Here is a 26,295-nt window from a genome sequence, read left to right on the forward strand (position 1 = left end):
CTAAAATACATCATTACTCTGGAACAGAACACCTTTGCTCACTATATTTTCTTTTTCTTTCGTGTCACTATACACGTTTTGGAATGGTATGCTTGAACTGAAGCTGACTCAGGTTTTATCACTTAGTCATGCTGTACTTACCAGGAATTGTAAAGGCAGAACACTTCTACATTTTATATATTTTATAGATCTAGCTTCCCAGAATAATGAAGTTATTCCTATGGGCAGTTTTGCTGGGGATGCACGTTATATATCTGTAATGTTGAGGGCTCTCATCTAGGTTAGAGACTACCTAAAATGATGACACAACCTTGAAGAATGTTATGCACTGCTATTAGCTGTTTTTTAAAATCTTTTATTGAATGATAAATTTAACTACCTGCAAAATAATTATGTAATTCAATAAATATAGAAGTGAAAATGCATGAGTAAAGTAACTTTGAAAAGAACGAACCTTGGTAGGAAGAGCAGATATTCAAATGACAAAATTCATATTCAAAATCCCAATTGCTTCTAAAGTGTAACAGTTACTTTAAAAAACAAACTATATCCATGATGCACTTCTCATTTTGAAAAGCAACATAGAAATTAAATGGCTGGAACTTCTATTTGATATGATAAAATTATAACAAGTAAGAAATGTTAGAAAAATACCTTTCTAAAGGTCAATCTAGAAATTAATTGTATTACTCATTTTGTACCACTTATGATCCATTTTGTAATTATCTGTAAAATACTGGTTGTATTTAAAATGCCTTTATTTAACAAAATTATTAAATACTCTTCACTTTTTCAAACTACAAAAATAGAGGAAAAGAAAATACCTCAATATTCTTGAGTATAGCAATAACTAATTCTAAATTTTCTTCTTTCATGTAAGGTTTCTTAGACATCCTGTGGTAAATAAGATTAATTAAATATAATGAGAGTCATATAAAAACATTTTACATTTTAGGTTAATTTAGTGTCATTTTATTCATTTAAGTATTGTCTTGAAGACTTCCAGATTTTTGTATTATTTATGTTTTCATTAAAAAATACAGCAATTGTACTGGTTTAGATGCATTTTTGATCTCAGATTTTAACTTTGAGAAGAGATCTATGATTTCTTCCTACCATCCATCTGCCTATGCAAGAACCCACTCAGTTCAGCAGCCTGGGACTGCCTCCTTGGTCCACTTACGTCAACTTCTAGTTACACAAATTCAAACCTAAGGATTTTTTTTTTTTTTATGTTATCACATCTTTGAGAGAATCAAAAGTAAAGAGCACATGTCACATGAATATTCTTGTCTTTGAACAATCTTGTAAAACCTTTCTTTGCTATTTTTAGACCATTTTTATTCTGAAGATTTATCTACAATCATTAAATATTCCCACAGTTTTAAAACTGATTTATATCTCAGCATTTCCTGTTTACCATTTTTGTGGTACTATGTACTCTGAAGTGTGTGATGACAGTTGAGCATTTCATCCTTCTGAAATGTCTACCTTTCATTGACTTTCCTTATACCTCATTCTCCTGGTCCTTTCTCTGTTTCTCTGTACACTTCCTTTCAGTATCTTTCCTGGGTTCACAATGTCGACATGCCCATGTTGGTGCGTCCCTGGGTTCTACCTTCCTGTGTAATGGAGTTCCTCTCTTAGTGTTCTTCCCGATGAGATCTTGTTTATTCAGTTGATTGCATTACCAAGCTAATTTATACTCAGCTCATCGTCCTAAATTCCAAGCCTAGAACTGCTTCCTGTAGGACCCATATTATTTTAAGTGCTATATGCCCAATATATTATTATATATTACTGTAATAATTATAGCTCTTTTGATTGAGCATATATACTATCCCAGGTACTATGCTAAAATATTAATTAATTTGTTCAGTAAATATTCATTTCATAGCTAGTATGTGCCAAACAGTATTATAGAGAGACATGAGAATGTTAAAAGCAAAGACAAATCTTTGCCTTTATGGAGTTTACATTCCAACGGAGATAATGTAGACAATAAACAATACAAATAAGTAAATTATTTAGTACCTGGTTGTACTAAAATACATAGAAACAGAGGAGAGCATTGATTTCTAAAGATATGAAGAGGGAAGGAGTGGGGAAATGTTGGTCAAAGAGTACAAAGTTGCAACTATTTAAGATGAATGCCTACAAATCAAATGTACAGTATAATGACTATAGTTAATATTGTTTAACATGGCTGGGCACGGTGGCTCATCCTGCATTTTGGAAGGCCGAGGTGGGTGGATGACTTCAGGTCAGGAGTTCAAGACCAGCATGGCCAACGTGGTGAAACCCCATCTAAACTAAAAATACAAAGAATTAGCTGGGCATGGTGGCAGGTCCCTGTAATCCCAGCTACTCAGGAGACTGAGGCAGGAGAATCGCTTGAACCCAAGAGGCGTAGGTTGCAGTGAGCCGAGATCACTCCACTGTACTCCAGCTGGAATGACAGAGTGAGACTCCATCTCAAATATACTATATACTGGCAGATTTTCAGTATGTTATACTATATACTATATTACGTACTGAAAATCTGCCAATACGCTAGATTTCAGGTGGTCTAAACACACACACACACACACACACACACACACACACACACGTAACTATAAGAGGAGATGGATATGTTAATTTTTTTTTACTATAATACTCATTTCACAATATATTTATACTATTAAAAACAAAATAACAACACCTTTATTTATAAATCAAACTGGCATTTATTCGTGAATTAGGATAGCCTCCATTCTACAAAGTAGAATGAGAGCTCTCACTGGACATAGAAGAACAGTGTTTTTTGTAAGATGGAAACAAGTAAACACAATAATGCAAAACAAAAGCTGATTGTTGAACATCATGTGACTTCAGGTTACTCTTTGGGTAAGAGTTAAAGGAGTGGTTACATCATTATTATACCAAGTCAGGTAGACTGGAATTTCATATTTTCTGAAACAACTGGTGTGTTTTGGGATCAATCTGCTTTCTTAAAGTTTCAACTTGATTATGTGACACTTTAGTACAAGTGACGCCATTTTGGTTTGGTCTGGTCTGTTGCTGCCTCCTGTAAGAGCTCAGTCCCAAACAGTGGCCTTTGATAGTTTTTGTTTAACAGTATCAAAACATTTATAGTACGTTAATTGTATGCCTTTAATATATATAATAAGTACTAGTTTTGTTTTCAATATAAAGGGCAAAATTAAAGTAGAGAAAGACGAAATGTTGGGACTGCGATTATAAAAGAGACAGTCAAGATATTCACTGAGGAGAGAGTTAAGCATTGAGTGATTTGAGGGTGTCACCCTGGTGGCTGTCTGGGGACAGAATTTTACAGGTAGATTCTGACGCAATACGCTTGACAGATCTCAAAGGTACTGGGGAGATTAGTGGCTAGCTCTGAGTGTATAGGAGGAAAAACAGATGTTCAAAGATATTATAAGATTTTTATAATGGGTGGGACAATTTAGGCAATTGCAAAATCTTTAGCCTTCACTCTGAATAAAATAGGAAGCCAGTAGAGGAGTCCGACCAGACTTTAAAAGGAACAATCTGTGCTGTGTTGAGGGGGCAAAAACGGCAGAAAGATACAATATTTCTATTTTTTCAAAGAAATAGAAAGCTGGGTCATTAGCTAGAGTTAGGATGGTGCAAGATGTGTAAGAAGCCTGTGTCACCCAGGAAGTGGGAACTAAATGGATGAAAGAAACAGTGTGATTTTCAAGGGGAAGAGAGCAGCTACCTCTAGTTAATAATCGTCCATTTAGTATATGATTCCAGTCAGCTTAGATGAATGTATTTCTCGACTCACATTCATTCATATTTATCTAATTACATTCTAGCTTCATGAGTGGAATAGGCATAGCCCAGTCTTCATGTGACTGTTTCTTTTGGCAAATATGTACAGAGAAGGCATCCAGAGAGTTGAGAAGATTTGCAAAGGAGTAATTGTAAGGATTAACTTTGGAATTTAAGCTGGAAACTGGGGAAATAAAGACATTAAATATGAGGTACAGTAATATATTTTAGGAAAAGTACACTGTAAATTACAGTGAAGTCAAAGGCTATTGGAATCAAGTTTAATGGAGTCAGGTTGAGAGTAGGTGAGGTAGGAATTGAGATTAAGGAGGGGTATAAGTAACACAATATATGAATTCATTTTGTTTTCACAGTGACAATATGAGATAAAAATTATAGTTGTTCCCATTTTTCATCGGAGGAAACTGAGAAACAAAGTAAATTTCCCCGTGTCACATGGGTAGTACATGGCAATTCAGAATTGGTACCTGAGTCATTATCACTCTGGAGATGTGCTCTGAGATTTCATCGCCACCCTTTTTCCAAATCCCAGTAGAGAGTTTTTATGTGTTGTATCTCAGCTACTGGAACCTTCACACCCCAACTTTCCCTAACTAGAAACCTAAGTAGGATTTTTTATTCCTCATCTGGAATATCAGGTTAATCAATACTATTCTAACGTTCTTAATCCTGTCTCTTTATTTCAGCCCACTTATGACTCTCTGGTATGCTAGCCTCACAAATTTTCCTCTTGGATTGCCCCAGTAGCATGTTTGTGAACTACCTCCTTTCTGTACACCCCCAAAACTGCTTCATGGGTCAACTTTCAAAAAATGCAAATATCATAAGTCTCTCTCACTCATAAAATAGTTTTGGTGATTCACTGTTTGAATCCTCAACTCTCTGTTACAGTAAACAGGGCTTTTTCACTGGATCAACCTACTCACTCTCTCATGTACTACCTTAGCCACTAGAAATCAAGAATAATTAAACTACTTGTAATTCTTTAAGTACACCTGTTCACTCGAGCCTTTGAGTCTTGTATATGTTAATAAATATACACTATACTTCACTTTAAAATTTTGCTAACCTCACTAAGTAAGAATTAAAGGTTATTTTCTTTTCGTGGAATAAAAATATTGACAATAGTACGCATTAACTACTTAAATGATCATACTTTAAACAAATTAATAAAATTGTTCCATTCACAAAATTGCTTAATTTGCTCCAGCTGATAAGCTCTGAGCCTTTTCAGTCTGTGAAATTTCAGTAACTCACAGGAATAATTTGATACTGCATGACCTGTAGTTCTTCATTTAAAGAAAATCATTACTCCTGACATCTAATATCATCTTGTTTTCTTTTTTATTGTTTAACACCGATTTCCTCTCTAAGAAATTGCATGCCCCAGTTTCTTGTGCTTATCTTTTCTAAGAGGAGCAGGTGAGGCTCAGACTCAGTTATTACAAAGTGGTCATTGATATCATCTCTATCACATTATAGGAAATATTAAAGATCTTAAGATCCCTAGCTTTATTTCTTCCTTAGTCTTTGACTCTGTAGTTAGGAATTGGTTGTTTTATGACCTCTGTAAGTATAGTGTTGATCCTTAATTTCTGGTTGAAGCTCACATAGCCTTGTATCTTAATGACATATCACAAGGTCGAGATCCATAGTCCTCATCTTCTTATATTTTAGAACACCTTCTCCAGTGTCATTAAAAAAAATTGTACCACCCTTCTTAGCCTTCCCATCCCTCCCCAATAGTTGTTATAAACTTTAGGTTAATGATTCAGTAGATATATGCTCACCAGTTTGAGAGATTAGCAAGATAAGCATCTCCTGTGCACTGATGGAATGCTTTTTATAAGCATGCACTACAAATGGTTTCCACAGATAATTCATCTTGATAATGGTTATGGCCACAAAAAATGGGTTAAAATCAACTTCTCTGAAATTAGAATCATTGTCATATGATCTTTTCTATTCAAATAAAAAAATTAAACAATGATTCCTTACATCAGATATAATTACTGTTTTCTGAGGTTGCAACTGGCAGCTAGTATCTTTTGAAAGTACTGGCAAAAACCTATATTGCTTAAAATTTATTTAACATGGGATTTTTAATCAAGATTTTTCCATGACTGTTTAGGTACTTAGCATGTTTTTTTGTAAAATGACCTGGCAAGAATTATAGCTATAGTTCATTTACTGCCATATTGAAGAGAAGTCAGAAACTGTTTACAAAAGTAGGTTTCCTTGAATCCTCCCCTTATTGTACTTTCAAACAAATATAGGATGACTTCCAACTCTTTGAGTCTCATGATAAGACGCTTAATTTCTATAAAAGGCCATTAACCCTTCCCAATTGATTGTCAAAACAGATGTTCTGCCTTTAATAGAATCTATTAAAAAATGCATTCTTGGTTTTTGCCACAGATAACACACTGAAATCTCAGCTGGCCAATCCGAAACAAAGTGACATTGCAAATAAATTTTAATAATCTCATATGGAGTATGGCCTAATGAGGCCATATGCAAGCCACTCACTCTTCTGTGTTCTAATTGAGCCCTAACTCAAGACAGATGTAGTCTATGTTGTTTTAGCCCTTTGCAGTTTGGCTTAAATTAAATTGGGCTTCAACAATTATGTCATCAGCCTGCCTTAAAAGGGATTTTTAAAATTAATCATATAAAACTCCCTATTTTAACAACAACAAAAAGATACTTTGATAATGTCCTTCATTCCCTGACAAAAGTCCTTCTCAGTTCTGCTCATCACAGGTTATCCCTTAGACTTCATGAGTCATTACCATCATGGTTTTTTTTTTTTTTTTTTGTACTTAATAAGCTTAATGTTAAATTTATACCAACATTGGACTATAATGTTGGAATATATGTTATTTATTTGTATGTGCTATTATGTAACTTTATTACTATTCTATTCATAAATTTCTGTTTCTCTATAATGGCGTAAGTTTATACTTTTAAAATTATTTTGAGTAGTACATACATTTTTGAGTTCACAGAAATCAGTGAAATAGGCCTATAGAATTCCTTTGATTTTAGAGTAATCTCATAAGGGAAGCTACAAATCTGATCAAATTCTCTAACATTATAGTTTAGTTTTACATTCTTTATAAGTTTTATATCTTTATGATAAAGTGGCCCTATAATAATGCATAAGCTTATGTATTATTTTTCAATTTTGGGGCAGCTTTTATTCAGTTAATTCTGCCACCATCCACAAAAGAAGACTTGAGATATTTCATGAGAAAATCACATTTTAAACTTTGTTTGAAGAGTAAAATCCAGCAGATTATCACAAAAGTCATTTCTTTTATATTCAGCTGCATGACTTAGTTTTGTTTCCTGTATGTATACATTTTGTGTTATAATTTAAAAACCAGGTTCTTTATTTTAATTTAACTTTTCAGTTCAGGGGTACAGGAACAGGTTTATTATATAGGTAAACTTGTGCCATGGGGGTTTGTTTACAGATTATTTCATCACCAGGTGCTAAGCCTACCATGCATTATTTTTCCTCATCCTCTTCCTCCTTGCGCCCTTTGCCCTCTGTCGTTCTTGTTGCCCTCTGTCCATGTGTTCTCATCATTGAGCTCTCACTTAAACGTGAGACCATTTAGTATTTGGTTTCTGTTCCTACATTAGTTCCCTAAGGAAAATGGCCTTTAGCTCCATCCATGTTCCCGCCAAGAGCATGATCTCGAAGAGCAAGATTCTTAATTCTCTAACGAAGGGGCTAATTACCTAGCCATTTTTTCATATCAATATTGATATTTTGAAGTTGATAAATTGGAATTTTAAATGACATAGTGTTAATATGCTGATTATTTAAAGTTGAAGTTTTATGATACATAAGTAACCATTGTTTTATACGAATTGTTATTTTTATGTCTTAATAGTATCCTTAAGATCACTGCATTATTTTTATATACAATATCTGCAGTTCTAGCTTCTTACTATTTATTCTTTCTCTCTTTCCTCTTTTCTTCCTGCCTTCTTTCCCTCCTTTTTTTCTTTCTTTTTCTTCCCTTTAATTTTTACTAAAATCACTGGAGCTAAAAATCCAGATAAGAGCTGTTCTTTTCTCCCTTGTAATTCAGAATCAATTAGACAAAGCATCCAAAGAAATTATATATTAGGGTGTGATAAATATTCACTTACAGGAGCCCTAGAGGAAGGAATCTTAATCCATCCCAAGGGTAAAGAGTAAATTAATTTTTTTTCTTAAAGAAATGATTCATGAGCTGAGTCTTGAAGAATAAATAGGTATTTTGAAGGAAAATAAAGTAACGTTCATATAAATAGTCTCAGTGGCAAGAAAGTACATAATGTAATCATGAAACTCCAAAATATTTTTTTAAAGGTTATGTGTAAGGGTGATGCTGGAGAGAGAGAAAATACAAGGTTCAAGATAATGGCTTCCTGGCCTGTCTTGTCCAGATTGGCTTTATCCAATGTACATAGGAGCTGAAATGATTCACTTTGTGTTGTGGAAAGACAACTTTGCTGGCAACGTAGCGTAAAATAAATTTAAGCAGGGAGCAGAAGTGATAGGAGAGTGTCACCAGGAGATTGCATTGCAAATAGTCAAAAGACAACAACAGAGGAAGAAAATTAGGCAACCTGGAGAGACAACTGTAGTAGACAATAGAATATTAGGATTTGATGAGATTTCAGAATAGATTATTTTCAGATGATGGTAAGATCCAGTAAGCAGCCATGAGTCTGGGTGGCTCAACTGATGTGCAGGAGAAGTTCATTAGATGTTAGAAGGTAAGGGAACTCTGAGAATTGGATGTTATGCTTAAAACCACCAGGGTTTCTGACAGGGTCTTAAAAATAGTTACTGCTTGACAGTAAAGGATAAAGGTAGAGAGGAGAACTATTAGATTTCATGAACCTCAAGTGTAAAGAGAGTCTATTTTGGAGCTGGACAAATGGTAATTTTGATGGAAGGCCAAGAGATTACTGTTATAACTACAGTACTTGTAAGGATTGAGAGAATGAGTTGCCTCTTTTCAGAAGTGTTATTAGCAAAAGTGGTCATTATTTAGAAAGGAAAGGATAATTTGTTCTTTTGCACAGTTGTTCCAGAGAGCCCAGTGAAAAGTTTTAGAAAAGAGGTGAAGTGGGAAGATTCATGAGAGAGAGAGAGAGAGAGAGAGAAAGAAAGGGAAGGAGGGAGGGAGGAAGGGAGGAAGAAAGGTGGGAGGAAGAAGAGAAAGAAGGAAGGGAGGGAAGGAGGAGAAAAGAAAAGAAAGAAAGAAGAGAGAATAATGATAGCCAGAAAGTATAGAAGACTAGAGTCCAGAGTTCTAACATGAACTGCTGATCTGTGGGCAAGTCATTTCCATGCAATAGTTTCAGAATGTTGAAAAATGATTTGTATATGAAATATAAAAAGAATTTATATAAATCAAGAATAAGCAAACAATTCAATTCAAAAGGGCAGGAGACCTAAACAGGCTTTTGAGCTAAGTCTATTTATAAACCACCTATAGACCTATGAATAGTACTCACCATCATTAATCATTAAGAACATTGATATTAAATATCAGGAGATAAGACTAGACGTGGAAGAGAATGATACAAGCAGATTAAAAAGCATAAGCTTTGTTAAGATGCAGCCAAATTGTTCATCCACTGCAGGTGAGAGAGTATATTGGTTCAGTCACCTTAGAAGTCCAGAAGTATGCCATTTTTATTTTAAGCCTGGCTTTTTCACTAGTTTTATGATGTGAAGCAAGCTGTTAACATTTGTCCCTCTGTATTTCATTTGTAAAATAAAATCAAATGAGTTAATTCATGAAAATTTCTTACAACTATGCATAGTTGGAGGACAGTGCTAGGATAATATCATTTAATATTTACTATTGTAAATATTATGCTGGAATTTAAAAAGTGAATTTTAACATTTTATCATACCATAACTAAGCACTCATACAAAAATTTTAAAATAAGAAAAAGAATTTAATCATTAAAAAACCTGAGTTATGTAAGAATCACAATTAATATATAAATATTAAAATTACCTTCACTGTTAAAATTACCTTCTTGATTTTTAGATTTTTTTTCACCTTTTAAAAGTTAATCTGAATATACCATGTGGCATTCTATTTTAACACTTAACATGATATCATTAAATGTTTATATATTTCCACATACTATGGAACATCACTATTAATGCCTGGGTAATCTCATTAAGTAAATATGTCATATTTTAGTTGAAACTGTTTTTGTCTAGCATCTTTTCAATTCCTCATTTTGTTATTGTAAATAACACAATAGTGAACATCTTTATGAAGAATGGCATCTTCTTGCTGTTCTCTACTGAGAAGTGTAAAGGATCATTTTTCCCATACTATGTTATTTTGTCCTACAAATGAGTCAGCTTTCACAGCTGTTTAATTCTTTCTGTGCTATAAACCCGTTCGTAATGAGGAAAATAATGATTAAATATTTCCTGAAACAGAAAATTTGTCCTAGAATAGCTAATTATTAAAAAATTTAAAATCATTTTTAGATGATTATTTATCTCACTTTAAAACTTAGTCATATTATTGCTACCCATTAGGAGGAAATAATAGGATGTGCAACAATGAATGTGTTCAGTATTATATCCCTTTAGGCCAATTATGGTGTGTTCTTCCAGGAATACACTTTCTTGTTGTAATATCTGATTAATCTTTAAGAATGGAGTTAATACAATGAGAACACATGGACACAGGGAGAGAAACATCACACACTCCGGGGCCTGTCAGGCAGTGAGGGGAAGGCGAGGGAGAGCATTAGGACAGATACCTAACGCATGTGGGGCTTACAACCTAGATGATGGTTAGTAGGTGCAGCAAACCACCATGGCACATGTATACCTATGTGCCAAACCTGCACATTCTGCACATGTATCCCAGGACTTAAAGTAAAATTTTTTAAGAAAAGAATAGAGTTAATAAAAATATCATCAATATAATGAAGCTTGTTAGCTCATAAAAAGGACAACAAAACTATTTGAAAAATGTATATTTAAAAATATGTTTTAGTTTTAAATTAATTAATACTGTTTTACTCTTAGAGATACAAAAGTTTAAAAAATATAAATATTTAAATTGTACGTTAAAAAATTTATAAATTTTATTTTTATTGATACATAATATTTTTGCATATTTATGGAGTACATGTAATATTTTGTTACATGCACAAAACATGTAATGATCAGATCGGGGTGCTTAGAGTATATATCACCTTGAGTATTATTTGTTTGTGTTGGGAAGTTCCCTCTTCTAGCTATTTTGAAGCATACAGTGTAGGTAAACTATTGTCATCCTACTATTTAATATGAAAATTTATTTCTTCCATCTAATCTTTTGTTTTTATCCATTAATCAACCTCTCTTTATCCCCCTACCCCACAAACAGGCAAACTCTCCCCATCCTCTGGAAACCATCATTCTACTCTCTACCTGCATGCAATTAACTTTTTAACTCCCACATATGAATGACAGCATGTGACATGTATCTGTCTGTGCTTGGTTTATTTCACTTATTATAATGACCTTCAGTTCATCCATGTTGCTGAAACATAAAATGGTCCCAATTCCACATCTCTTTTTTCTTCACTGTAACTCTGAAAACTTGGCCAAGTTGTGATGTTACTGAAGCAGTAATGTACGTATCTCTACCTATAACACCCTGAGAAAACCATATGTCATATAAACTTCTCCTCTTCTTCCGATCTTACTTACTCTAACACAATTTTAAGAATTCTACTAAATTATGCATTGTAAATATGGTGATTAAATCTTAAATAGCATGGAGTATGTTAAATCTTTCCTTAGAGCATGTGTTTAACTAAGTCATTATTTCTCAGCAATGTCAGAAAGTTTGTTAGGAAGTAGAAGTATGCTGTGTGTCTCTTTCTCACAGCGTCAGTAAGTATGGAAATTTTCTGTATATTTTTTCATCTGACTTAACTGTAATCAGCAAGAATTAATAATGACAATCTCAGTGCTACACATCAGCTTAATAGAGGAGGGTAAGAGATATTCAAATCCTCTATGATTCTGAAATTTGAATTTTGAATTCTCTGTAATATTACTTCCTAGGCTAGTTATAAAACTTCCATAAATACAGAGTCTGGTGGGGAAGTGTGAACACATAACTGAGGTTGTGTCTTACTACACTAAGCTTCAGTTTTTATTTCATATCATTATGGCTGCTTCACCCTTCTTTTAGATTTACCTCTTTAACCTTTAAGCAAAGTTACTGAAGTCATCTATTTTCATGAAATCCTTTATGTCATCTACCAAAGGTTTGTGTCTATGCAGTGTTCTTTTTTGTTGAAAGAGTAGGGATAAAGGACATTGTCAGCTCTCAATAAATGTTTCATCAGTGTCATTACTTAATATTCATTTAATTAATATTCATTATAGATCAATTCATAATTGTCATCATAGTAATGATAGGCAAAAAGAAACCTCATTTTTCCATATTTTGGAAATCTAACTCAGACTGAATTTCATGGTATTATTCATAAAGGATAGCTGCTTTTTATTTATTTAATTTTTAAAATGTGTAAGATTACATTCTCACTGATTCAAATTCTGCTGAGGAATACAATAAGAACTAGGGTGCTATAATATTTATAAAATATATTTACACCCAGCTTGGTTTAAAATATTCTTCATGTACATATATTTTAAAGAGATGTAGCATAAGAAAACTGGAAGGGACTCAGCCTCACTAAGTGATGATTTCATCATCTACCCTTGGGAGGTTATCTAACCGTGTATCTGTTACATTGTCTTAGGTTGGCTTTGTTGGTTTCTGACAAAGTATCTTCACATTGAACTAGTTTCTATTATGTACAATATGTATAATTATATACACAGTCTAGTCTAGAAGAAAAAGTTCAAGTGTTACAGACAATTGTTTTTGTTTCTACCTAAATGAATAAGGTAGAATTGTATACTTAAAGGGTTTTTTTAAAACAGGGATATATATATGTATATATATATATACATATAATTTTCCCAGAAGTTTCTATAGCATCCTTGCCTAAACTATAGCTGTATCCAGGGTAAGCAATAATAATTTTTTAAAGAAACAAACTTGTGCTACGTTGGGTTTGCTGTGAGTTATGGAAAAGCCAAAAAAAAAGCCCGGTAAGACATAAATTACAAATTCAGCTAACAAGAATCTGATGAAAATCTTTTATTTTAATATTTGAACAATCGAGATGTTATTTAATATATTCAGGATGCAGTTTCCTATGGATTGACTCTTGATACAGAGGAGTTTATAATCAAGAAGATTAATTAGGCCATCGTGCCTATGATTAATTTAAAATGTCAGCCTTCTTCGCTGACCTCAAACCTAGAAAAAAAATAATTTAAATGTCCAAAATCCTATTATAGGTAGAAATGTTCTAAAACTTTAAGTTCAGATTATAGGTGTCTGTGTGAGATCTGGAAGGCACACTGTAATTGCTGTGAAATTTATAGTCCCACAAATAAAAAATAATAAAGTTATTAAAAATCATTTTAAAATTAGTTTTACGTTATTTTTGTTGCTTTTTGATATTTTTTGTTTTCTTCATTTTATCTTTAGTTGCTATAATAATTTTACATATTTGTGGGATACGGAATGATATTTTGATGCATATATAAAATAGGCAGTGATTAAATCAGAGTAGTTAGTATAACCATCACCTTAAACATTTATCATTTCTTTGTATTGGAAATATTCCTAATTCTCTAGCTTTTTGGAAATATTCAATAAATTTTTGTTAGCACTATTTACACTATAGTGCTATAGAACATAATTTATTTATTATATCTAGCTGTAATTCTGTACCAGTTAACCACCAACTTCTCTCTTTTTTCTTCTTATCCCTAACTTCCTAGCCTCTCATAACCACAATCCGACTCTTTTCTTTCATGAGCTCAATTTTTTAGCTCCCATATATAAGTGAGAACATGGTGTTGATCTTTTTGTGCTTGACTAATTTAACATAATGTTCTTCTGGTTCATTCATGTTGCCACAGATGACAACATCCCATTTCTTTTTATGGTTGAATAGTATTCCATTGTGTATATATACCATAATTATTTTATCCACTCATCTATTGGTGGACATTTAGGTTGATATCACAAGTTGGCTATTGTTAATAGTGCTATTATTATAAACATGGAGGTGAAGATACCACTCTGAGATACAAGTTTCTGTTCCTTTGTCTAAATCCCTGGTGATAGGATTGATGGATTATGTGAAAGTTCCATTTTTAGTTTTTTGAGGAACTCCATACTGTTTTTCATTAATAGTTGTACTAATCAATATTCCCTCCAACAATGTATGAATTCCCTTTTCTGTGCACCCCTGGCCAGTATTCTTATTTTTTGTCTTTTGGACAATAGCCATTTTAACTGGGGTGAGATGATATCTTATCTGGTTTTGATTTGCATTTCCCTGACGATTAGTGATGTTGAACACTTTTTTCATGTACTTTTTGGTCATTTGTTTGTCTCCTTTTGAGAAATGTCTTTCAGATCCTTTTTCACCTCTTAATAGGATTATTAGTAGTAGTATGATTGTTATTGCTATTGAGTTGTTTGAGTTCCTTGTATATTCTAGGTAAAAGGCCCTTGTCAGAAAAATAGTTTGTGGATATTTTCTCCAAATCTACAGATTGTCTCTTGACTCTGGTGATTGTTTTCTTCGCTGAGCAAAAGCTTTTTAAAAGTTTCAAAAAGTCTTATTTGTACATTTTTCTTTTTGGCACCTGTGCTTTTATGGTCTTATCCATAAAAATCTGCTCAGAACAATGTCCCAAAGAAATCTCCCTCTGTTTTCTTCAAGTAGTTTTAAAGTTTTGGGTCTTACATTTAATTTGTTAATATATTTTGTGTTGATTTTTGGATCTGGTGAAAGACAGGGATCTAGTTTTATTCTTCTGCATATGGATATCCAGTTTTCTTTTTTTTTCACATTTATATTTGAGTTTATTGTTCTGATTTATTGAAACTTAAAATATTCCATCAAATTACCCAGGAAAATCCAGGTGGCAGAAATATATAGTATGTCCATTTCATCAAGAGGTCTCAAATAAATTTTAAGAGGCCAGAAAATGATATATATGCTATACCATTTAAATTGCTTCTACCTTCTGTACTTTAGAACTCAAGTATAGCAATAAACTGTGGTGCTGCTCCCAACATGACTGCATAGGTGTCTAAGGTTAAGTGTGAAGATTACTGTGAGTCTCAAGTTACTTGACTGATCAATTCCATTTGAATTTCAATCCAAGCAGCATATTTTACATGCACCTGAAGGAAATATCTTCAGTGTGTTCATGTGTGTGTCTATGTACACATATGTGTGGGGATGGGTGTAAGTCAGGGAGAGGCTGACTGAACACTGCTAAGTGCATGCTAGAAGTCTGCTGTTGTTGGTAATACAGAAACATACACAGTCTTCATATTCAAAGTTTTCATGGGAATGTCTTCTGTAATTTCTCGTGTTTGGGTCTCATTCAGAAATAGCTTTAGCTTCCTGCTCCGAAGATATCCAGTTTTCTTAATGCCATCTGTTAAAGAGGGTGTCTTTTCTCCAGGGTATGTTCTTGGAGCCTATGTCAAACGTGAGTTGACTGTAAATACACAGATTTATTTCAGGGTTCTCTTTTCTGTTCTATTTGTCCATGTGTCTGTTTTTATGGCAATGCCATGCTGTTTTGGTTACTATTGCTTGTGGTACTCTTGGGAGTCACTTAGCGTGATTCCTACCTTTGCTCAGTATTGCTTTGATTACTTGTATTTGTTTGTGGTTCAGTACAAATTTTAGGTTTTTTCCCCCTATTTGAGGAAAAATGTAATTGGAATTTTGATAGGGATACATTGAATCTATAAATTGCTTCAGGTTGTATGTTCATTTTCACAATATTAACTCTTCTAATCCATGAGCATGGGATGTCTTTTGATTTTTATATGTCCTCATTAGTTTTTTAAATCAGTGTTTTGCAGTTTTAATTGTAAAGATTATTTACTTCCTTGGTTAAATTTATTCCTAAGTATTTTATTATTTTATTTAAGCTATTATTAGTGGGATGTTATAAGAGTGGTAATGGTGGGCATACTTGTCCTTTTCCAGTTCTTGTAAAAATGTTTTCAGCTCTTCTCTGTTCAGTATGGCCTTTATTGTGCAAAGGTATATCTAATTCTTTGTCTAATTTTTGAGAGATTTTGGGATGAAGAAATTTTATGATAAAGGTTTATGTAATGCTTTTTTGGTTTCTATTGTGATGATCATAAGACTTTTTCCTTTATTCTATTGATATAATATATCACATGTATTGATTTGCATGCACTAACCATCTTTGCAAACCTGGGATAAATCTGTAAATGTCTGTTAGGTTCATTCGGTCCAAAGTGCAGTTTAAGTCCAATATTTTATAATTTATTTTCTGTTTAGATTATCTGTCTAATACTCAATGTGGGAAACTTAAGTTCTTAGCTATTACTGTATTATGGTATCCAATGTTGAGTGTGTATTTATCTGTTTATTTATTTTTCTATAATTGTTATATACTCTTATTGAATTGACTACTTAACTTTTATGTAATGACCTTCTTTGTCTCTTTTTATGTTTTTTGGCTTGAAGGCTGCTTTGTCTGATATAAATATCAGACAAATCCTGCCTATTTTTGGTTTTAGTTTGCATTGGAATAGCTTTTTCTATTCCTTTGCTTTCAGTCTATGTGTGTCTTTGCAAGTGAGGTGAGATTTTTGTAGGCAGCATATAGTTAGATCTTAATTTTTTTAATCCATTCAGCCAATCTCTTTTAATTGGTGGATTAAACCTCTTCACAATTGTTGATAAGTGAAGGCTTATTACTGTCACATTGGTATTTGTTTTCTGATTGTTTTATATTTCTTTTGTTTCTCTTTTCTCTGTTATTTATTTTTGCAGTTTGCTGGTTTTCTGTAGTAATAACATTTCATTTCTCATCTTTCTCATTTGTTTTCATAATGACAGATATTATTTTCTCCTTGCAAATGTAGGACTCCCTTATGTTTTTCTTTTATATCCAGTCTGGTGGTGATGAATTCCCCCAGTTTTTGCTTGTCTCAGAAAACTTTACTCTTTATTTCTTAAAGATAGCTTTGCTAGGTATAGTATTCTTGGCTGACAGTTTTTTTTTTCTTTTAGCATTTTGAATATATCATCTCATGCTCTTCTGACCTATATGGTTTCTTCTGAGAAATGTGTTGTTAGTCTAATAAGAACTCCCTGTATGTTACTTGATACTTTTTTCTTGTTATCATTGACTTTTGGCTGTTTGACTTTAATGTGCCTCAGATAGTGTTATGGCTTTTTTGCTTCCATAGTTTAGTGAATGGGAGAAAGGGCATCCAGTGGCTTCTTTGCTCCCATTGTTCAGCAAGCAGGTGAGGGTGGCTCCCAGTGACTTTCCCTCTCCTGTTATTTGGTGAGCAGCAGGGAATGTTACCCTCCTTTACGATCACCAGTTCTGCAAGCAGGAACATTACAGCTCTTTTACTCCTGCAGTGCAAGGAATCCTGGGTTCTTCTCTGTGACCAAGAGGAATAAGGTATGCACACACCATAGAGTGAGTAAGGTGGAGTAGAATTTTATTGAGTGACAGAAGGAAAGCTCTCAGTAACAAGAGAGGACCCAAAAGCCAGTAGCCATTTGTAAGACTGAGTCTGGGGTTTTCATGGGCTTAGAATAGGGGGAATGCATGCTAATGGGTTCATGAGTGGTCTTGAAAAAAAGCATCATTTTATTGGTTAAAAAGGCATCATTCAGAAGGAACCAATCAAGAGAGAGTGAGTAAGATGGAGATAGAAGTTTTCACGCCAGTTGTGGACTCTAACTGGAACTGGCAGCTTGGTTTTTAGGCTTTAAACTGTCCTTGGCTTGAAGGTCTGATTTCACTGTGGACCCATCCCTGTCTGCCTTGGTATCTGTCTGCCTCCTGCCACTATCAATAGGACTTTTTAAATTTAAGTCTATTTGAGAATAATTGAGCATCCTGTATTTGGATATCTATTTATGTCCCAAGACATAGCACATTTTCAACTGTTTTTTTATCCAATAGGTTTCCATGCCATTCCCCATCTCTTCTCTTTCTGGAACTCCCAGAATTTAAAAGTGTTTTTGCTTAATGTTCTTTATGTCACATAGACTTCCTTCACTGTTTTAAGAATTATTTTTTTCTTTTTTGGTATGACTAGGATACTTCAAAAGACCTGTCTTTAAGCTCAAAAATTATTTCTTCTGTATGACACGTCTGTTGCTGAAGTTCTCAACTGCATTTTTTATCATTTTCATTGAATTCTTCAGTCCTAGAATTTGTTTGATATCTTTGTTGAATTTCTAATTGAGATCACGAACTCTTTTCTCAATTTCATGGTATTGCCTATCTGTGTTCTTTTGTGAATTTTTGAAAGATAATTATTTTCAATTCCTTTTCAAGTATTTTATAGATTTTCTTTTCTTCATTATCTATTATGGAGAATAATAATTTTCCTTTAGAGGTGTTACATTTTGTTGGTTTTTCATGTTTCTTGCATCACTACACTGATAACTACATCTTTGATATAGTTGTCACTTCTTTCAATTTTATGAAGTAGCTTTCATAGGATAAGGCTTTTTTCTGTAGATGTTTCTATAGGGTCAATTAGGTATAGTGCTTTGGTTTTGGTTCTAGGTGGGTACAGTAATATATTCTCCATATGAATTTTTTGACTGTAATCAAATCAGGGGCATCTGTGATTTTCTCAGAAGTTTAGGCTGAAGATGTTTGTGGAGGCTATGTCATGACTTTCTTTGGGAAAGTCCAGGTAGGCCAGTCTTCAGGACCTTGGGGGATATTTGCAGGCATGGGGGGGTGGTGGTGGCAGTAGACCCTGAGTGGGCCACTCCTGTGGCTCCTCAATGGAGTGCAAAGGTGCACAGCAGCCCCACTATTGGAGGGGTCAGGTTTTTTGGGGTGTAGTGGTAACAATTCCTGAGGAGGGTGGTCTTGGGCCCCTGGATGGCACACACTGGGTCATTGGCAGTGGACCATAGTTGAGTTGGTTTCCAGTTGACAGTGCATATGGACATGTCATGGCCCCACTGCTAAAGGGGGAGAGGTCACTGTTGGTGGTGGCAGATAAGACAGGTGGCTCTCAAGCTCCGGTGAGCACATACTTCAGTTCCCTATACCCTGCAGGCAGCCTTCCTATGGTTTTAGCTCACCTATTTTATGCAGTGTAGGGAGCCGTTAGAGTACAGAGACTTCGATGCTGGGGACACAGTTACACTACTGGTTCCAGTTGATTTCATGAGAATGTAGCCCTCTCAGTGGTTGTGGGAGAATGTCAGTGGGATGCTATGGATGCAGAGATACAGGGGCTATTAGGCCCCAAGTCAAAATGTATTCTGGTGATGATTCTTCTCTCAAAATAATGTCATAATTCATCAGCTTTGATCTCAGGAGTGTGGGGCACCCAGCTTGAATTTCCACTCTGGAATAACACAGTCATGTGAACTCCAGGAAACTCTCTGTACTAGACTCAGAGTCAGTGAGTGCTGATGGGCTTTTCTTTCCCTAGGATTCTAAACACTATGGTGAGGAATGTAGATGACTAGGGATCTCTCACCTACCTTCTCCTTGCAATGGAGAGTTTCTCCTCCCTCTGTGCTGATCCTAGCTAGCTGCTTTGCTTTTATTTTTATGGTGCCATCAGGACTTTTCCATGTCTTAGAAGGGCTGTGTCATTTTCTTGCTGAATTTGTGTTCTCCCTTAGATGCTCCATTTGATTTGTGGTTATTTCTTTGCTGTTGTGGCCTTTCTTTGCATAGGAGGTGAGTGCTAGGTTCCTTTAGTCAGCCATTTTGATGGTGTCTGGAAATCTTAAACATACAGCAATATATGAGCATTATCCAAAGAAAGATTAAAATGTATTAAAAGCTAAATTTTAAAAATAAACTTAATACAAAGAATATTATATATGCCTGCTTCTAAAATTAGGATGGGAGATTATATATTCATGAATGATTTAAATGATTCTACAAGTTATTGTTAAGAGTATTCAAAACAGCTTATATAATATACCATATGCAGCAAAATAAAGCATAGTAAATTTGTGCCAAAATTAAGTGAAAACTTAAACTTATTTCACAATAGCATTCAAAGTTAACAAGGGTAATTTTTCATTATTTCCTAGAGTTTCTTGGTAGCCTTAGCAAAAATAAGTATTCTAGGCTTTATTGCATTCAGTTAGAGAAAATATTTATTATTTTGTGGTGACCGAGACAGATTAATTTTCCTATGTGCAGTTGTTTCTGTAGTGAACAGTATCTAAACAATATTCCAATAATCAGTGTAGTTGTATTTGGTTCCTTTGATTTTTCTTTTCTATAACAACTGTCGATGCAGATTGATCATTTATGACCCAAGTGCATTTTGGTATTAAAAAGTCTACCTATTGCCAAATAAAATAGTGATCATTATGCAAGTTGAAAATAAAGAAGCAGCATGACAGATGAAAGTTAGATGAATGCCATATATTGTTTTATTTCATCAAATGGAAAAAAATACCAATAGCAATTGTTTTAGATGGTCAAGAATACTAAAGAAAACATTTACTTTATAGTGCACTGATTTGAAAGAAATGAAAGAATTAAGAAAGACCATAGGAAAAATATAATGTCTTAGGGGAAATTAACTATATCTGTATTAGAATAAGGCAAAATCAACACTGAGGACAACTAATAAAAGTAATCTGGAGAAGAGGATTAAGAAAATCTCCTCTTACTACTAGAGAGAATGGCAACAAAGTGAAAAGAGATCATGCTACCCCCAAGTAAAACAAACAAACAAAAAACTAAATTATTCTCTTAAGTGTAAAGAAAACTACACTGAATGAAGAAGAACCTACCTTGCTTCAAATTAATTTATATACTTGGTGCAATTTGCATGCAATTTTTTGGCTGGACAAAATAATTTCAAATTTTGCCTGGAAGAATAAATGTATATAAACATTATAAAATTTTGAAAAGGAAGAGTAATAAAATGCTTATTCTAAGAAATCCTGAAAATATGTTTGTTCAATTTGCAGCAATCAAAATAATATAGTAATTGCTCTAGAAGTTTTAAAGATATGATAGAAAGTCTAAAGATGTATTGAACTATTTCTAATTATTATGTAGTCTATTATAAAAGCCATATATGAAATCTGGTGGAACATCAGTGGTATCAGAATTATTGTATAACCACATGAAAATAAAGTAAGGTAAATTCTATATTATATCTATTACAAAAAAATGAAATAAAGATGTAATTTTGCCTAGGCATGATCTTTTCCTTTTTTTTTTTTCCAAAGCGAGAAAGATACAATATTGATTGCCTTGAGCAATGAAAATTTTATTTAAAGACAGTGCTAAGTCCCAAAAGTTATAAATCAAAGATAAGCATCATAACAACAACAACAACAACAAATCCCTGTATTGTAAAATGCAATCTCTATATTGTAAAACCAATTCCTATATTGTAAAAAGCAATGAAAAAATATAAATTAAAACAATGAGATGTAATTTTTAATCCATTTTAGCAAATATTTTGTAAATGATAATACCCAGTGTTGGCAAGAATGTGCAAAGCTTACAGTTTTCGTTAAACACTTGTGAAAGTAAATTTCTATACGCTATAGCATAAAAGTTCCCAAATATGTGAACTTCTGTGTTGGTATTTCTGCTTTCACCTTTCAAAGGAATTTGGGGTTGGGGCAAGGCAAATATCTAGGTATCTAGATATAAGGGCATTAGGGTAGAAGCAAATACTTTATATTATTTTTATATTTTAATTTTAAAATTTTTAATGCAGTCAAAACCAGACATTCTTAACCACCACGAGTCATTTAAAGATAAATTCCACCTTGCGTAGGTAATTGTGGTTTTTAATGATTGCTACTGAAACAGTGGTGATCAGAAAGTGTTTATGTACGTGAGTTCTTCTGTTTTACTATTAAATATAGCTTATTTATTCTCAACTTTTACTTGAAAACTGATGAAGAATTAATTTACATATAACTGTTGGTCCACACATCAATTTTGTAAATAATACCACAATCGCTGGCTCATTTCTATCTTTGTTTCCTAGTTCAACCCATATTCCCTTTTATGTGGGATAAGGATAGTTCAATTGAGCTTTCCATGATCACTCCTTGCTGTCCAGTCTAGTTTATAAAAATCTATCAGTTGAAATTTTGTTGCTAATACTCTAAAGAATTTTAACTTATTCAGCCTCATTTGCCCAAGGAAGGCCAAACCCTGGAAGATTACTGCTCTCTACCTAGTGATGTATTCTTTGTTACGTTATTCTCATTTTATCTTGACCACAAATGTTTTCAGATTACTTCCTTTGGTTATCATTTCTTCAACATCCTTGAGTCTCCCAATGTGTATATTCTTCAGATTTCCTTCATTCTTTTATTCTTTGCCTTAATTCTCCCAGAGCTCCCCATTTTTCTCCTCTCATGATATTTTTCATTAATGTTTAGTAAAATATCGATTTCCTAATTTACAATATGAAAAACATAGACAAAGGTATAATCCAGCACACTTATGTAAGTTAGCACTAAACAGCACCTTGATTTGAGTCCAGTAGTTCAATTTTGTTTTTACTGTTAGTGTGTTGTAGAACTCGTTCCAGTGAAAGAGCTGTTTGTCCTTCTTCTGTGCAGTTCTTGTATTTGCATTCTGACTCTTGTCTGGCTCCTCACATAATCATAAGTATATATATGCAGGTGTGTAGGTACACCCACTGTGTCACATTCCTCTCTTTCTTCTCAACCCACATTAGTGTAACTTCTGACTGTAACATGGATATGAAATTGTTCTTGCTATCCTTACTAAATCTAATTGCACTCTTTTAGGTGGGTTTCCAGGGAGTAGATCATTACACCAAGATTTAGCTTTGTGTGATTTATGAAGGAGGAAGAGCTCTTTAGAAAGAAAAAAATACAACCTTTAATGAAGGGAAGGAGACAGAAAAAGGAAGAGGCAAGCTCTAAGCAAGAAAATAATCATGGTGATAGTTTAGCCTTGACCTGTACCTTTACAGCTTTGGAGCAAAAATCCTATCATAGGATTGTTTCTAATTTAAGGCAAGGAGGTTGGCCTTTTCTCACTTACATAAGTCAGTCATTATCTAGGGCCTCCTGGCACAGCCTATTTGTGAGTAAAGGATAATTCTTAGGGATGACTGCGAGCTTTCAGAAATTAACACTCATAGCAGCTGGTGATGGGTGCTCTGGCAAGGTAGCAGAGGATCTGCTTTGAGCTCCCACCAGCATCTACTGGAAACTATTTCCAAGTATAATCTTTTTTGAATGCTCTGCGGTGTTTGGCACTGTTTGAGTTGATTACATCTCATAGCCTCTGACGCTCATCCAGTGCATTGCCACTGGGTTTTCCTTCACCTTTTAAGCCACACTTTGCCAATATTGCTAAATTCCTAGTCTTCCTTTCATTCTTTAATATGTAAAACTTTCATTTTTTGTTCACTTCTCATCTTATTACACTCACACTTTCTAAATTATCTCATCCAGTTCCAGGGCTACAGCTACCACGTTTGAATATGTCTGTGTGAGCCCATTATCCCCACATGTATCTAGATCAAAATGCTCACTTCATGTTTAAATCTCCTCTCAGGTAGCCCACAGAAGCCTCAAAGCCAACATAGCAGGAATTGAACTTAAATCATTTCTTGGGAAGCTGTTCCTTATGCTCATTGACTAGCACCTCCATCATTCTTATCGCTCCCAGGGAAAGGATTTATCTCTTTATCTCTAGTATGTAATTTGATTTGGACGTAGACTAGATTCTCAACAAATATTTGCCGAGTGAATGAATAACATTCAGTCAACTTTTGAAAATTCCCATCACTTATCACTCTTTTCCCCAAGTCAAGAAAAAAAAAAAAATCAGACAGCGACATATATATCAAGTAAAAATTAAAACAAATATATGACAAGGAGGCTTAGTTTTTTAAAAATTGATAACTCATAGTTATGTTATTACAAGGTAATAAAATTGAGTTTAAAGTGTGTGATGATGAGGAAATATTAGCGGATACCAAATTATCATTTAGTTTCTGGAACGGCTCTTGAAGCATTTTTTTAGTTATTACTAAATTTTGACTAGCTTGTGATTGTTGTGTTGTAGTTATATAAAATATCCAATAGATGGTACTGTAAAATGCCTTAGATGTAAAATGTGGAGTTATAACAGGTAGAGAGTATAAAGGGAACATTTTCAGAATTCTGAGGAGAATTGAGATGTTTTTCTGTGGATATTAAATTGTATTTTAAAATCATAGGTTTAAATAAAATTTAAGCAATACAGTTTCCATGTAACATAAATATTCATTCTTCTTTGTGTTCAGAAAATGAAAATTGATGTTTCCTACAAAATGAAACATCAAAAATATTCACATTCTCTTGTTTACAAGTTGTGGCTTTTTGGTAGAAATTACTCCTAGCTAATCTAGCATTTTAGTGAATATTATTCAAATAGAATATTTTCAGCAAGGAACTATAGCTCCATGTCTTTTTTTTTTTTTTTTTTTTTTTTTTTAAAAAGAGTTTTTGTTTTTGGTCAGGTCTGAATATAGTCGTGCAATCTGGGCTCACTACAATCTCCGCCTTCTCTGTTCAGTGCCTCAGCCTCCCTTGTAGCTGGGACTACAGGTACACGCCACCACGCCCAGCTAATTTTTGTATTTTTTAGTAGAGACGGGATTTCACCATGTTGGCCAAGATGTTCTCGATCTCTTGACCTCGTGATCCGTCCGCCTCGGCCTCCCAAAGTGCTGGGATTACTGTGACTGGCCAGCTCCATGTCTTTATTACTGAAATTCTAAAAATATTTTAAGTTAACAATAAAGCAAACCTTTGTAAGACAATCTTCATTTCCTTAGCAGGGTGGAACCATTACTTCTTTCACTTTTGGTCTCCTCCAAGACCAGTTTAGTGTCTAAATAGAATATTATACCAAATGTGATTACAGCATGCGTTCATATATACATATATATCTGCATGTAAGTATATATTCACATATATTTATATAAATTATGTAAATAAAATACATTTTTTAAATGTTATAATCACAAGTATATACATGTACACACACGTGTGTATGTGTGTGTATATATATATATACATATATATATATAAACATATAATCTTATAGAGTTAAAAATTCCTGTTTTTAGCTCTATAAGATTATAATAATTTAATAATTTAAATAATAACTTAAAACTGGTTGGAGTTTGCTCCTAAAGAACATATAAGACATATACATTTGTACATAGCCTAGTATCTTAATACTCATGCAGAATTTCCATTACAAAGTGGTCCACGTCTACTTGCAAAATTGAATACTAAATTTTTATTACCAGAACTATGTTTTATAAAACCTATATCTAAAGCTAAAAATTTCTGAGGAATCTATAGTAACATTGAAAGCTTGAAAATGTGTATGTATCTTGCTTTATTACATGCAGCTGTGAAATTTTTATGTTAACAGTTCATGGCATTATTTTTGACTAATGCTGAGTATTCCTTTGTACAAGGGTTATTTATTTATTGAACAAAGGTTTATTTAATATAACTATATGCCTGGAGAAATAAAGATGAATAGCTCTTAGGTAGAATGTTACTGCTTGAATCAGCAGCTTCTTGGGAGCTATGTATCATGTGTCCCTCAGCTTCTTTGTGTATTTACTATTTTTTAATGTATTTTTTGTAATTGGAATGTGTGGTATGATATATTATTCATTCATTTAAGAAGCTATTCTTAGCTGTATATGAATGTACTGCTTAAAAGAAAATATGCTCATGTAATTACTTGAACTAGCTTAAGTAATTCAGGTTATTTTATTAAAAGACAAAAAAATAATTATTGTTTTCACAAGTGTGGGCTTTTCTGATTGTTTTTCCTGAGCCATGTTGGGACAGATATTTTCAGATTTGTAATTTAAGGTAGTGGGTTAAACAAATAATTGATTAAATAGTTAGAGTTAAATGATTTTTGCTCACCAGATAGATTCTATCTGATGACAAACATCTTTATGGAATAATGGGACTATTAGATTCCTATCTAATTGTTAAAGATTTTGTAGTTATGTTTTGCACTCTTTTCAAAAATGATGACACACAAATGTATGTACTGAGATTTCCTAGTACACTGGATGTATATCACATTACATAGCAAAGTTTCTACTTCAGCTAAATGGATTTAAATATAAACTATGCAGGCAGATCTCAAGTGATAGTCTCTTAATAGATGTCAGATACTCTTTATTGCTACCCTTTTTTATTTCAGTAACATTTTAATTAATTCACACTGATTGAATAAATGTATATTGAGACTTGTTTCCTAATGAGGGCGCATTTAGA

The 26,295-nt window shown here is 33.4% G+C and overlaps 1 protein-coding gene across 13 annotated transcripts in view; it reads left to right on the forward strand.

Moving 5' to 3' along the window:
- Positions 1-26,295, forward strand: part of DGKB (diacylglycerol kinase beta) — a 723,408-nt gene that overhangs the window by 232,331 nt on the left and 464,782 nt on the right. The gene's annotated exons all lie outside the window — the stretch shown is intronic.

The sequence above is a fragment of the Sapajus apella genome, unplaced genomic scaffold, assembly GCF_009761245.1.
Source record: "Sapajus apella isolate SASKATOON/1434 unplaced genomic scaffold, GSC_monkey_1.0 scaffold19, whole genome shotgun sequence".
In the NCBI taxonomy this organism is placed as follows: Eukaryota; Metazoa; Chordata; class Mammalia; order Primates; family Cebidae; genus Sapajus; species Sapajus apella.